The 14,849-nt window shown below is 38.3% G+C and overlaps 1 long non-coding RNA gene across 1 annotated transcript; it reads left to right on the top strand.

Moving 5' to 3' along the window:
* Nucleotides 1-270: 270 nt before the first annotated feature.
* LOC125484954 lies at nucleotides 271-14,198 on the top strand. Its single transcript, XR_007263744.1, has 3 exons — nucleotides 271-406; nucleotides 4,728-4,915; nucleotides 14,091-14,198. It is a non-coding gene; the product is annotated as an uncharacterized LOC125484954 (long non-coding RNA).
* Nucleotides 14,199-14,849: the final 651 nt, after the last annotated feature.

The following is a 14,849-nucleotide window of genomic DNA, read 5'->3' as shown; positions in this document are numbered from 1 at the left end:
TTAAAATTAATAGATCTAGAACAGCAAGAATTATTAGATAAGGGTGATACCACACCACAACTGATGGCAATAGTCATGCATTATGCAGTTGAGTTCCCATTGGATCAGACATTCTCGAATGGCATTCATTTCGACAAAGTGTCAATTTTATTTAAGAATGCTCTTGCATCACTAAGATTATCCTAAGTTTCATATTCAATTCTGGAAAGAAATTATTGATTAAAATATATCTCACATTTTTTTTTAATCAACCAGCTCAGATATGTTATGACTCACTTCCAGGGAAGGTGGGACTTGAACAAAGACTTTTTGGACTCGTAGAAGGGACACTATCACAGCACCACAAGAGCCCCTGAGCCTTACAAGCTTTTTTTTTTACAATTGCATGGAGAAATAAAATAACATGGTAAGTGTACAATGACTTTCAGTTGCTTTCAGAGCAACATTTTCAGTTTCTACATGGCTGTTATTAATAAGGAGCAGAAATCTTTTGTTCATCATAGAAAAGGTAAGCATGATACAAGGAGCAAGTGCAAGTTCTTAAGGTGTTTTGAGTTCATTCATAACCCAAATTCAATCAATCAGTGAGAATCTCCAGATTTGCTTATATGGTAACTGAAAGCTTTTCTGCAAGGACTTTGACCTATTTTTCATCACATTCTATTCCCTACAATTTGCTAATTAGTTCAATGCTATTGCAACCTTTCTCTACAGTTGAATGACCGGTGCAAGTTTCACATCTGGTTTCATTATCAAACCCACGAGTAGTCAAAACACCTTAATCCAATCTTTGTGAGAAAATAGCTTTCTCTGTTCATCACATCAATGTAATCATGTCCTGGGTGAACAATACATGGTCAATTACTTGGACACAGCCTGAGTTCTCAGCCTCTGTATTTCAGATTCCACAGAAACGAATTCCAGGTTCTAATTAACAGTAAATGAAGAAAATAAAACATACTCAAAATTACAAACAGATTTGGCAGTGAATATTGGTACAAGATAGCAGCTGTAACCTCATGGTATATGTTGAAGACATGACCAGCCGAACCATCTGAGATGCCTTGGATGCCATCAATCCTTCTTGTTGGTATTATTACTCAAATTTACTAGCACCAAATGGGAAGGATGCTTGCACAAAGTCATTGGCAGTAAGTAGTCTTAGTCCTGACAATAGAACAGGTTTATTACATAATATGTAATAGCTAGTCACATTATAACTGAGATACATGAGTGTCTTTACAAGGTTGCTGATTTATGATGACCTTCATGAGCTAGTATGGTAAATGGAATATAATATGGAGCCATGTGACATTATGCAATTTGACAGGAAGAACAGGAGCTGAATATTATTTAACTGGAAAAAGACTGCAGAAAGTTGCAGCACAAATAGAGTTGAGGGTCATTTTGTACAAAGCAAGAATCGAACATATAGATTCAACAGGTAATAGAGAATGGAAATGAAATGTTGGCATTGGTCCTGAGCATTAATGGCTGGAGTGCTGGAATGCAAATCTGTGCACATATCGAGCAGAATCTGAGACTGGTGAATCTAGTTCCTTATCGATGCTGCCAACATATCCATGGATCACCTGCCTGAAGACGCAGAGTCCCAGTGGTGTTGCTACAGTCCTGGAGACTTTGTGTCATGTTGCCGATTGCCTGCAGCCAATCTACCAGTTACTCTGTGTTTTGCCAATGCATTTGCATGAGGTTGCTAATGGTTGGCACTATGCCGCACTCTCCAACTTGGAGCTGAGCAGGAGCTAGAACTCTGAGTGGTAGCAAATTGGGGCATTTCTTCCTCAACCAGCTGACAGAAGTGGTAATGAAGTGTTCACCAGCTGGTGCTCCCAATGCTAATCAAGATAAAATGCCACCGAGGTGTTAGTATCTGAGCAGAGAGGGGTAGCCTTGCCAATGCTCCTTCTGAGGCATCCATGCTCCCTACTGCAGAGTTGGAAGATGGCATGTCACTCAGAGCAGTCCTCTCAAACCTTTGCCATTGTGGACATCCATGATCTCATCACCAAGGATTAGAAGTGGCATAGTCACGAAGAACTTACAATGAAGGTAATGGAATAGTAGCCCAGCATGAACAATGCTTCTTACTTGGACACTGGGGCTTGGAGATTTCTGTGTCTCCACAGGAGCAGTTGTAAGTTCTAAGATCCTCTCCTCAGGGAGGATGAGGAGAGGAATATTCAGCAGCCCACCTCCTGCCCTGGCTGTTTCAGCCCTGTTATAAGCCATGTAATCCTGGAATGAGCGAAAGAGATGAATTGAGTAAGATGGAAGGTGCAGAGCTGTTAGTGATGCTGCACGTGGGGCAAAGGTGTGAAATGTCCTGGGTGAGTGAAGAGGCACAACAGAGAGCATTAGGAGTGTTAGGGTTTGAGGTGGATGAGAATAATTGGAAGAAGATCTTGCAGTTGGTGATGGGAGTGGTAAAACATGAGCGTTGGAGGGACGTGGGCGCAGCAGCGGAAGTGGAGTGAGTGTAAGGTCACAGAAACCAGATGCCGGTACTTAGCTTCATGGAACCATAACAGTCATTGACCGTCTTTTTGAATTGCTGGGTGTTTCTCCAGATAGTGGAGATCGTACTGATCTGGGTAGTGACCTCAGAACCAAGCTGGTAGGGTCCAATATAGTGGCCACCTCTGTCTGTCTTGATGGATAAGGATGTCCCTCCTCTGCACCAACCCCCCAGGAGCTCCAGGTCCTGAAACCATTGAACCAATTTCCCCTTATTTGCCATGTCCACGGAGAATGCGCTCAGGCCAGCTCCAGACTGCCAGGGCTTAACTGGATTCACAACAACCTTTTTCATATGAAGCCAGTGACAGGGATCCATAGAATGCATAGAATTCCTACAATATGGAAACAGGTCATTCGGCCTAACAAGTCCACACCAACCCTCTGAAGAGCATTCCACTCAGACCCACACCCCTATGCTATCCCTGTAATTCTGCATTTCACATGGCTAATCCACCTAATCTACACATCCCTGAAGACTGTGGGTAATTCATCATGGCCAATCCACCTAACTCGCACACCTTTGGACTGGATACCCTGGAAGTGGTGCATTATTCCAGTTACAGTGAGTAAGATAATTAGGTTTAAATAGAAGAGGGCCAATGATGTGGACATGGTAGTGAGTTTGGGATGAACATGCAAGAAAATATGCTGGACCTCATGGAGAGAAACACTCCATAAAACTTAAAGAAAATGACACAGCCAAAGTATGGGAAGATTCAGTCCTAAATGATCTTTGAAATCTCCAAAAGCGATTAAAAGCTGAAGGAATGAGACACTTTATTTATAAAAGATCATCTCAACTTGTCAGGGAGGTGGTTTGGCAACAGTTATGACCAATTATGTCTTGAAAGGGCATGTAAATGAAAATGAACACGTTCAAATGACTTGCAGCAGCTTTAGTCAATATCCCTGAGAAAACCACAGAAACATTATATTGTTCAGAACTCTTAAATATGGAAATGGTTTTGCACAGCTTTGGCAAATTTGTTCTTTTCATGCTAATGCACTTCACTCACTGGAAGTTGCTATTTGATTTGTGCATCTGCAATGATTTGTTGTTGGCTTCACTGTTATTTTTGGTAATAAATGTTCATACTTGTCGATTTCAAAGTAGACTCCTCCAGGGCATTTTTTAAAGATGCATACATGAGCATAATCTTCAGCATTCAGATTTACTGGCTTATAGGAAATCATTTGTCTTTTAATAGTTTACGTGGTAAGTGATTTTAGATTCATAGTAAGGCTTAGCTGACTGAAAATTAAACGTACATAAATTCTATAGTAGCAGAAAAAAACGGAGTGGTTTTACTATTTGACTTATTCAATCATTCATAAATTAAATGATGCAGTTATTATTCTTTTAGTGCATCAGTTTATAAAACTAATGGTGATGTTTGAACTTGAACACCATTGCCATACTAAGTTAGAAGGAATAATTGACGTTTGGTTTCGACTGTCTTATTTCTTCAGAGCATTAACATTAATGTTTTGCCTTAAGCTGCAGATTTCATCTGAATAACTGCACCATTGTCAGTCTTTTTTTTTGATAAAAAGGGTGCATACAAATATCATTAAAATCCATTGGAAAATGAAAGAAAAATATACCAAAGTGCAATAACGCACACTTTTTGACAACAGATTAGTCAGTGCAGTCTTTAGCATTGGAAAAGGATATTTTATAAAGTAAATTAATCACTGCAGTAGTCCAAGTACATTTCTTCAAGATAAATCTTTAATAGGATTTAGCTTCAAACATGCCATTTCATTAAAATGAAGGTTGTAAATTTAAACTTTGTGCAGATTGCATTTCCCCAAAAGTATATTGACTGCTGTTTTCTGTTGAAGCTGCTTAATGCTTGATGAGATGATGCCTAAAAGCTAGAGTTTTCTTCTAATATGTATCCCCATGACAAACCTTGAATTTCAATCCTCCTGGTTTACGTTAACTATTGTTAAAATGTCCATCCTGCTTCAGTGAAGCAAGTTGGTGTTATTTAAGATCTGATGGAAATACAGGAGATGCCAATTCAAGGAAGTGTTTCCAAGGAACCAATTGTTGTGGCAATGGTTTGTTAAAGTATGAATTTATTTCCTTACAAATTCTAATAGATTAATATCTACCAACTGGATCAGTGTAAACAACATTTGACAATTCTTAAGCAGTACTGTTACTGATTTATTACCAGGTCAGAGAAGTGTATCAAACAAACACAACTAACAAAAGAAATTGAAACCAATGTGAGAGGGCATTGGCCTAAGCATCCACAAACAGTGTAAGAGGGGAACAGCCTGAGACCTCAAAAACTGCCTGACAGGGGAACAGACCAAGATCAAGACCAAGAGAGGAGCACCCAAGCAATGCAAACAGTTCACTGTAAGTTGACCACATCCAGACAAAAATTAACACGAGATGTCTTATGGTAGTGGTAAGCTGCTGAGTATTTTGCTCATTTATCTGTCACAAGTCAGGTAATTAATCAGTAATTGCAAAGCTTTATTAGTTTTAATAGACTTTACTAACAGTAATAAAGTTAATTGGGAGTAGTAAGTTTTATTGATTGCACATTAACTAAGTAAGAAATAAATGAATGCAATGAAAATGGTAGGCACGTGATGTGTGGTGACTACAAGATGAGGATCCTGCTGGATGCTGGTGGGATGTAAGGCAAACAAGCTGGAGGATGTCTCGCTGCTGCAGGAACTTTGGCTCAATTTTATGAGCTGGAGGCTGATCTTCAAATACTTATCGACATGAAGGAGGCTGAAAATGTCCTGGATGTTTTGTACTTGTTCACTATAACATCCGTGCAGCTGAGGCAGATCAGGTGACCCAGACAGCAGGAGAGCAGGAGGCTTAGCCTTTGCGATTCCCCAACATTATTGAGATTCTCATGGTTTGTTTGGACGAGATTGATGGCAGCAAGGAAGATGAGGTAACTATGGCCCCGTGTACAGGAAGCTGTCAAAGTAGCAGGAGCAAAATGCAATGTGGTGGAAATAAGGACAGTATATTGAGATGTTTGACACTGTACTTCAAAGCTAATAGTCCAAATTGCTATGTTGCCTATAAGGCGCCAGCGTTCAGAACATTAGCTCAGAGCTGAAGAGGCACTTACAATGAGATGGGAAGGATTCAGTTAGGCTTGATGAAGGCCAGGCAGGAGAAGGAAAAAAAATTGCGTAAGGAGCGAAAGTGAACTGTAAAATTGGATAAAGAATGGGTCAATAGAGATGCAGCAGCAGAAAGTTTAAGAGGATATTTCAGAATTAGTAAAAATAGAGTCAAAGAGTTTTTAACACCATGGAAAGAAGCCCTTTAACCCATCATACCCACACTGGTCATCAAACATCCATCCATTCTACTCCCATTTACTAGCACTTTGTTCACATGCTACGGCATTTCAAATGTTCATCTAAATTATTCTTAAATGTCTTGAGATTTCCTGCCTCTACCACTACATCAGCAGTGAGTACAAGGTATCCAGAATTCTCTCAGTGAAAAGCATTTTCCTCAAATTCCCTCTAAGCCTCCCGCTCTGTACCCTAAAATTGTGCCCCCCTGGTTACTGACCCCTCTACTATGGGGAAGAAAATTCCCTATCTACGCTGTCCATTCCTCAGAACTTTGTACAAGTTCCCCCTCAGCCTCGTCTGAAGATAAAAAATCCCCAACCTATCTAGAGTCTCTTCATTGCTGAATCACTCCAGCCCAGGCAACAATCTGGTGAATCACATCTCTGTCTAGTGCAATCACATCCTTCCTATAATGTGATGACCAAAACTACACACAGTACTCCTGCAGTGGCCTAACATGCATTATATGCAGCTCCATCATAACCTCCTTGCTCTCATGTTCAATGCCTTGACGAATAAAGGCAAGTATTACATGTGACTTCTCAACCATTTTATCCACCGGCCCTGCTGTCTTTCAGGATCTATGGAAATGCACACCTGTCTCTCCGATCTGCTGTATATCCTAGAGTCCTACATTCAACATCTACTCCCTTACCTTGTTAGGCCTCTCAAAATGCATCACCTCACATATTTGGAATTAAATTCCATTAGTCTTTGTTCAGCCCATCTGACCAGGCCAATTATTTTGCTCTGTAGTCTAAGGTTTTCTCCTTACTATTTACCATACCACCAATTTTTGATTCAACTTCAAACTTACTAATCATACCTCCTACATTCATGTCTAAATAATTAATATGCACAACAACAGCAAGACAACAAGCACTAAACCCACAGTATGCTACTGTGCGCAAACTTCCAGTCATAAATATACCCTTCAACCACTACCCTCTGCTTGTTGCCACTCAGCCAATTTTAGATCCAATTTGTCAAATTGCGCTGGATCCAATGATTTTAGCTTTTTAACCAGTCTGCCATGTGACACCTTGTTAAAAACCCTTCTGAAGTCCATGTAAAATAAATCAATTGCACCGACCCTCGTCTACATATCTAGTCACCTCCTTGCAAAATTCAATCAAATTTATCATGTATGATCTCCCCCTTACAATCCATTCTAATTATCTTTGGTTAAACCTTGTCTGCCCAAGTGGGCATCAATTTTATCCTTCAGAACTTTTTTTGCAATAGTTTCTCTATCAGAGTTGTTAGACTCACTTGCCTATAGTTTCCTCATTTATCTGTATCACCTTTCTTGGTGATAATGAGAAAATAATGGCTGTTAAGATTTGAAAATTAATTTCAGAGCTCCTGCAATCTCCTCCCTTGCCTCCCACAGTTGTCTGGGATACATCCCATCTGGGCTTGGGGATTTATCCACTTTCAAGCCTCCTAAAACTCTTTAATACCTCCTCTCAAAGCTAATTCGTTTAAGTAAATCACAGAACCCTACTGGAATTTTATGTCTACATTGACCTTCTCCATAGTGAATACAGAAACAAAATATTCATTTAAAACCTCAGCTATGTCATTCAGCTCCCCACACATTGCCACTTCGGTCACTGTGGGCCCTACTCTTTCCCTTGTTATTCTGTTGACCTAAAATGCTCATAAAACATTGTTGGATTTTCTTTAATTTTATCCGCCAGTGTCTTTTCTTCTTCCTTGCTCTCATAATTTTTTTTGAAGCAACCCCCTGCACTTTATATACTCCTCAAGTACATCTCTGAAGAAGAGTCCCAACCTGAAAGGTCAACTGTCCTGCTCCCCTGATCCTTCCTAGCCTCCTGTGCTCCTCCGGCTCCACACTATGTTATCTCTGACTCCAGCATCGGCAGTTCTTACCATCTACTATAACTTCATTTTTATTCATTATACATTCCAGCACATTCAGGGTTCTCAACACTTGGTCCTACGCTTCACTTTTACAGGAATATGTTGGCTCTGCACTCTCATTGTTATCTTTTTGAATGTTTGAATGCTTCCCACTGCTTCTATATGGATTTTCCTGCCAGAATCTGTTCCCAATCCACTTTGGCCCGACCCTGTATTATCTTATTAACATCAACCTTCTCGCCAAATCAGAACCTTTAATTCTGGTCCATCCATGTCCTTTTCCATAATTACATTCAATTTTACTGAATAATGGTCACCATCACTGAAATGGTTACCAACTGTAACAACGACCAATTGCCTGGCTTCTTTCCTTAAAATTAGGTCCAACATCACCCCTCTCTTGTAGGGCTTTCTACATCCTTTCTTAAAGGGCTCTCCTGGATGCATTTTAAGACTTCGATCCCCTTTGTGCCTTTTGCACTGTCTGTCCCAGTTAATATTGGGAAAGTTGAAATCCCCTACCCCATTATTACCCTATTATTTTTATAATTTTCTGAGATTTGCCTATATTTCTGTCTTCCTATCTCTACTGATTTAGTACAACCTCAGCAAGTAACATCCCAGAAATAACTGTAAACCTGGAATGAAAGGGGCAGAGAAACGCAAGAAAATTGTAATCACTTGAGGAGTGGTGCTGAACAAATTGTTGGAGATGTAGGTTGACAAATCCTTTGGGTTCTGATGGACTTAATTCAAGGGTCTTAAAGCGAATAGCTAATTATGAAACTGACATAGTGGATTTAATTTCTCAAAGTTATCTGGATTTAGGAAATGCTCCATTAGACTGAAAAAAAAAACAGAAAATATTTCTTTAGTCAAATGGTAAAGGAGACAAGGAGCCAGTTAGCTTAACATCTGTAATAAGCAAAATGTAACAAGCTATTATTAGAGATGTCATAGCAGGGAGCTAGAAAAATTGGAGTTAATCGGGCAGACTAAACACGCTTTTGTGAAAGGAAAATCAAGTCTAACCAATTTATTGGAGTTCTTTAAAGAAGTTCTTCATGTGCTGTGGATAATGAGGAACTGGTGCATATGTACTGTACTTAGATTTCCAAAAGACCTTTGATAAAATGCTACATCAAAGGCTACTGCAGAAAATACCAGTTCCTGGTGTGGCATATAACAGACAGTAGATTGGTGAGCTTGCTGGAAACGATAAGTAGGTATAAATGGATTAGTTTTTGGTTAGTGTGATATAATGAGTGGATACAACAGGAATCAGCACTAGATTTTCAACTTTTATAAAATACTATAAATCATTTGGAGTAAAGGACCAAAAATATTTTTGCTGAAATTGTTAACAGCAGAATGATACATAGGAAAATTAATTGTGAAGAGGACATAAGTGGGCTACAAAGTGATATAGATGGGTTAAGTGAATTGACAAATCATCTGATAAATGAAGTGTAATGTGGAAAAATGTGAAATTATCCATTTTGGAAGGAGAATAAAAAAAATCCAAACAGTGAGAGATTTCATGGCTCTGAGATATGGGGCGATCTGAATGTCCTTGTACAAGATTTGCAAAACGTTAGTATACAGGTAAAGCAAGTAAATAAGAGAAATAAGAAAATGTTATTGTTTATTATGAAGGAAATTAAATACAAAAGTAGGGAGGTTATGCTACAGCTATACATGAAATCATTGAGACCACCTATGGAGTACTGTGTACATATTAGGTGCTATATTTAAGGAGGAATGCAAATACATTTGTAAACATTTCAAAGTAGGTTTACTGGACCAATACCTAGTTGGACAGGTTATGAGGAAAGGGTGGACAGGCAAGGCTTGTATCCAAAGGACTTTAATCCAAAGGACTTAGTTTAAAATATATAACATCCTGAAGGATCTTGACAGGGTGGATTTTGAAAGGATGTTTCCTGTAGTGAGAGAATCTAGAACTGGAAGTCAGTTTTGAAAAAAAAAATCAGGAGTCATCTATTTGAGACTAGTATGAGGAATTTCTTTGACTCTCACAAAGGATGGTGAATGTTGAAATTCCCTTCCTTAAAAAGTGGTGGAAGCAGAGGTTTTGAGTACTTTCAAGGCTGAGGTAGATAGATTTTTGAAAAGCAAGATGATAATGTTACCACAAGTAAGAAGTACTTGGATCAGCCATGATCCTATTGAAGACCAGACCTAGAAGGGCTGAGGAGCCAATTGCTGCTTCTAAACACAGATGTTCGTAGATTGTCTTCTATACCCATTATGTTGTGTCTTGATTAAAGTGTTCCAAATGGATGAAATATAGCAGCCAGGTTTCTTTAAAAAAAATTCTGTCATCTATTGCTATAGTATTCATGCTTTATTCCAAATGCTTCAATTTGCGAGATTCATTTCACTCACATTCAATCATATTAGAGATGAAAGAATAACTTTATGCTTTGAGGACTGATGGAACAAAACAGATGTGTTTAATAGTTAGATGGAAGAAATAATTAAAGAGATTGTTTGTTCGGCACAAAATATTTTCATAACACATGATTAGGTATGACAATAATTTGAGTATGAAGTTCCAATTATTAGGCATTTGTGAATTTGACAATTACTGTCTGTGATCAGATGGGCAGGAAGGACGTTTGTAGTAGATGCAACAAGGAAATTCCTCATTTAAAGGAACCCCTGCTTTATTTAGATAGAGGATCCAGAAGAGTACCATTTACTACATCAGTTGAACAGTTACCTGCACATATATGCAACGCCAGTCATGAGAATGAACCCAGTTACTGAGGCAACAAAAGCATTTCAAAAAGATGTGCCTTTATTTAGGAGCATAAATATTAACTTCTGCTTGGTACAATATGTCATTTTATGTATTATGCAAAAAGATTTCTTCAAAGAAAAATCATGTAACGTGAAAATTGCAATTTAGTGGAAGCTGGGCTTTGCTGAAGCAAATGTAACAAATGAGTCATGGAGTCAGCCAGTTATGCAGCACTGAAGAGGTCCTTCAGCCCATCAAGTGTGAACTGAAATGAGTAAGTTATTTTGTATCTGGCAAATTGTACCTCGGTTGGAAAGCCTTGAGCGGGACATTCTCAGCGGCATGGCATGGGCTGGGAAGCCCAGAGCAGGACACTGGCAGTGGTCTGCTGTAGCAGCACAGAAGGAACAGTTGGACTGTCTTTAAGTTATCTTTGTTTTACTTTATTCTAAGTTAATGCAAATGATGCCAATGTACAGGCGACAGTACACACTTTCACTGTATTTTGCATTGAATACATGTGACAATAAAGGATATTCTATTCGACATTCTTTTCCAACTAAATAGCAAGACATTTCTGTAAAGGTAGGAAAAAATCAGTGTGCTAAACATAATTATAATGTCATAAACTTGTTTCTATACAGTATTGAAAACCTCCAGCACATTTGGAAGTCAATCTAACAGTCCAATGCCAAATCTGGAAAGAACTACTACAATCTTTTACTGAATTTGCAGCAATAGGCAGAAATTAGCTAATAAAATTATTATTTTATTCAGTCATCAGACATTGTAAAATTTCACTACATTAGAAAGATTGTGAGAATTGCAGAATACAGAAAATACGTAGAGAGAACTCAAACATAGCTTGTAGCACCAAGAAATGTAAGATAGTTAAGGACAGTATTTAATTTTATTTTCAACCAAGAGGTAAGAGATGCAACTCCAAATATATATTACTGGTATGGAAATGTAAACATCTACCTGCAATTTTGCAGAATTGTGTGAAATTTTGGTCAAAAACAGAATCATATGCAGAATTAGAGTCATAGGGGTTTACAGCACTTGATTTGGCCAATCGAGACCATCACTGTCAAAAACAAACAGCTAACTATTCTAATCCTATTTTCAAGCACTTGGCCCATAGCTCAAAAATATTTATACTTGAGTTAGTTAGAGTCATTATTTTGGTTTTACAATACAACATTCAATTCATGTGCCAAGGAACTTCATACCGGCACAATGGTTGTAGTCTAAGTGCAGTCATAAGAGTTCATTATTCTGACAAAGAACTGCAAAGAGGCTATCAAGGTAATTAGTGCTACAGCAGTCATCATTACCAGCACAGCAGTGCACCATGCACTAAAGCATAAACAGTAAAAAGAAATGTCTCATATGAACTCCTTTGTGAACAATATATTTTAATACATTATGCATGAAACTTCCCACTAGCCCAATACAACAAGCACCCTGCCATTAACTAGCAGAACATCCAGGCTGCTACATCTCTTTTTGCCTGGAGTTACACATGTGACTGTGTTGGAAGAGAAAAGGAAGTGATTAAATACACCGACTCTGAATAAAACTGCATTCAACACATATGTATGCCAAGCATTTTGGCATATTCATCGTGAAACATGAATTTCAAATCCGGCTTCTTTAGCCAATAAAAACTGTCAATAATACAAACAATTACAGAATGCACATTGACAGTGCAACTGGGAAAAGCACTGACAAGAGTGTATGAAAACTCAGAATCCTCAGGTGAAAAGATAGTGACTGAAGAACTGGATGATACAGAGCCCATTTCTCAGGTGCCTAAGAGTTCCAAATGGCAATTTTACTAGCTAGTCACTGTTCCTAGGCCACTTGAGCAAAACTATCTTTTCTTAGTAAAATTAACCTTTCCCCAGTTTAGAACTTTTATTTCCAGCATTATTATTTTCCATCCTTATCCCTTTCCATAAGTATCCTAAAACTGAGTTATAATCATTATCTCCCAAATTTTCTTCTTCTGATATACTTTGAACCTGCCTAGACTCATTTCCAAATATTAGGCCCAGAACTGACTCCTTTTTTTTATAGGCTTTTTATGTACTGACCAAAATTATTCTCTTGAGTGCAATGTAAGAATTTTACTCCCTCACTATCTTGCACACGACAACTATCCAAGCTAATAGTTGAGTAGTTAGTTTAATGCCTTATTATTCTAACACTTCTCTTAAATTTGATTAGATTTTTGATCTTCTGTTGCTCTTTGCTGTTTGACTTGTTGGGGACTTATAGCACAGACCCAGCATCATGTTTGCCCTTTTTGTGCTTTTACTTTTGCTTCCACCAATATAACCTCATTTCATGATCCATCCAATATACCATCCCTGTTATAACTGATTCTTGGATTTAATATTGCTACCACTATTGTATCACTGCTTTTATCTCATCTGAATACTTTATAGCAATGAATGTTGAGCTAAAAATCCTGCTCATCTTTCAGCCAAGTTTTGCTCTATCCCTCTATTCCTATACTCAACATTGCGCATCACTGGGAGTAATCCAGAAATTACTACCTTTGAAGTCATGCTTTTCAATTCCCCATCTCCAGGCATATCGTATCTAAATAGAACATGGACCCTTCTTTTGATCAGACTCTTACTCCAACTTAAATATAGACAAGAAAAATCTTATTCTGATTTTTTGTCAAACAACCAGAATCCCTTAACTCTATTAAGAGGAGAAATTTAATCTTGCAGTTCCAAAATATCAATTGTCTATGTAAAGTTTTTAAGCTGTACTTACAGGCTAAGCTTAAATCAATACTCAGTCATAGGAGACAAGAGAGAACTACCCACTGATTACTTACTTGCTCTCCTGTGACAGCACAGTTTGATCTTGTTGAAGTGGCTCTCCTGGAGGTCAGCCTGCTTGTAGGATCACACTGCTCTCACTGTTCCTTTTAACATTGCTGTTCTTCAATCCCAGATAACTATCCCCGATCTGTCTGCTTGTGGGATCCTGCCTGCTGTAGGTCCTCTCCACACTCTCTGCTTCTTTTAATCTCATTGCTGCTGCTCCCCAGTCCCACAGAGGTTTATTACAGGTCTGTCTGCTTCTGGGACCTCTGTGCACCCACTGCTCCTTTTAACCTCACTGCCATCACTCCTGAATCCTACATAGGTGGACCGCCCAGTGTCAGGAACATATGAATAAAAAGAGACATTTATCCCTCTGACCGTATTTCATCAATTAAGTATGTTATTTAAGTGCATTGACCTGCCTTGTTTCCATAGCCCTGAGTGCCCTTGACTTTCAAAGGTACATTAATCTCAGTTTTCCAATTCTCATTTGACTTAATTCAAACACATTTTGAAGGCTGGGGTTACGATTTCTCCAAATCTTTATGTGAAGTAATTCTTCCCGCCATAAATTTAAAAGTAGATCTGAGAGATGATGTCTCCTTGTTCTGGATTCGCTCATCTAAGGAAACAGTTTCTATCTATGCTATCAAATCCATTAGATTGGGTGTTCCTGCTTCTCATTGCAGAGTTGGCCTATCCTTGGCTGAAGCCCAGGAAGAGTGGCAACCTGGAGAGATCAAGTATCCAAGGATGAACCCGGGCAGAGAGAGAGCAGGAGCTGAGACAGAGGGGACCATTGCGAAATGGTGGATGGATAGGGATGTAGCCAGGGAACAGTTTATATCCTTAAATCTCTTGTGTAGTACTTGAAAACAGAACTTTATGAATCAGAAGGAAGATTGCTTTGATGCTGAGAGAAGTTATTCTCATCACCTTTGCCATTTATTTGAGATTATCAAGGCTTTGATGATTGAGGAGTTGAATGACAGTATGAGTGTACAGGTTATTGGTATAATTTTATGGTGGTATTGATGATTCCTTTCAATTTGTCAAATACAGTGATGAGACTGGTATGGTGTTAATCAATTGGGCTAAGATCTGTCCTTTTCTTATCCCTAGAGTATATCTAAATAATTCTTTTGTATTATAAATAGATGTCATAACTGCATTGGGGAATTAAATTATTTATTTAATCATTTTGGACGTATGTTAAAGATGACATTATGTGTGTTTAAATATATGCAATAATTTTCACTCTATCAATGCAACATGGTTAAGATTGATGGTAACATATTTCAGTCCATAGATTTCATAAATGTCAAAACTTCACTTTTCATTTTTCATAAACATTTGTTGTACTGGCATGATTTGGCGGTCTAATAAGATATCACGTTCACCTTTATGGGAAGAAACAGTATCACTGTATCTGACTGCAATAAAAAATA

This window comes from Rhincodon typus, chromosome 1 (genome assembly GCF_021869965.1).
Source record: "Rhincodon typus isolate 14 chromosome 1, sRhiTyp1.1, whole genome shotgun sequence".
Classification (NCBI taxonomy): domain Eukaryota; kingdom Metazoa; phylum Chordata; class Chondrichthyes; order Orectolobiformes; family Rhincodontidae; genus Rhincodon; species Rhincodon typus.
Note: the sequence above shows the minus strand (reverse complement) of the source record. Positions and strands in the feature narration are given on the sequence as shown.